Source organism: Orussus abietinus, unplaced genomic scaffold (assembly GCF_000612105.2).
Source record: "Orussus abietinus isolate OABI.00-Male unplaced genomic scaffold, Oabi_2.0 scaffold9, whole genome shotgun sequence".
NCBI lineage: Eukaryota > Metazoa > Arthropoda > Insecta > Hymenoptera > Orussidae > Orussus > Orussus abietinus.
Window position 1 is genome coordinate 2,195,541 of NW_019396004.1, and position 1,042 is coordinate 2,196,582.

At 46.3% G+C, this 1,042-nt stretch overlaps 1 non-coding gene across 1 annotated transcript; it reads right to left on the reverse strand.

Moving 5' to 3' along the window:
- Positions 1 to 483: 483 nt before the first annotated feature.
- Trnav-cac lies at positions 484 to 556 on the reverse strand. The gene has a single exon. It is a non-coding gene; the product is annotated as a tRNA-Val (tRNA).
- Between the last annotated feature and the right edge of the window lie 486 nt (positions 557 to 1,042).

Consider the following 1,042-nt stretch of genomic DNA (forward strand, 5'->3'; position numbering starts at 1 on the left):
ACGAAAATGAAAAGACATTTAGGAAAAGGATTTGCGTAAACGGCGAAAAGAAAAAAAACAATCTCTACTTATAAGTCGCCGATTAGGGCCGATCGTCACATCGACCTCGACCTGACAATGCGAATCGGTATTCCAGATCGAATTTCAAATTCGAAATGCCCCGGTCAGTGGGTCACGGGCTCGCCCTTGATCCGTATACCCGAGTCCAAGTGTTCCCTCGGGCTTCGATTATCGATGTCACTTATCGACGTCGATATTTCGGCGCGATCTTCACGTCAACGCCGAAAATAATCGTCCGGATTTTCGCGGGTGGAGTGTCAAATCCTCGATGACACGAGGTTCAGAGTCGGGTGGTGGTTTAAACGAGGTCGTTTAATTAGAAAAAAAATAAAAAAGAACCAACGATTCGCGCATTGGAGTAAAAAAAAATTAATCGCCCGGGAAATAATTTCCTACTTTCGAGATGAAAAAAAAAAAGGGAATTGTTTCCGCCCGGGATCGAACCGGGGACCTTGTGCGTGTGAAGCACACGTGATAACCACTACACTACGGAAACTGTGAAAGCACCTTCACATAACCTAAGACTTCTGCCAGTGAGAAATGAATTTAACAAATTGTTCGGTTAATAAAAGTGGGGAATTTATCAGTCACAATGCTTGTTCAATGGACCTGTACTCTTGTACAACTCGGTACATATTTGACGTAAATAAATTTAAGTGAACAGCCGCGTTGAAGACGAAATTGGGCGGGGTTTTTGAAATCGCCACGTGGGCCCTCGATCGATGCGACTTTTCGATCCTTTGAAGGAGGCGTGGGCGAATTTCACGGATCCTTTCCTCCAAGGACCACTTCGCATCCCCAATGGCGCCATTTTCGTACCAAAGCTCTCGCAGTCGGACAATACACGACCATTTTACGATCCTCGAACCCGTCCGCTCATCGCGTGGACCGAAAACACTAAACGACATGCCGAGGCTTTGAACAAAACGAAAGAGTGATCGGAAAGGTCCGATCGATCAGCCGCAAGATGAAAACGCCCACG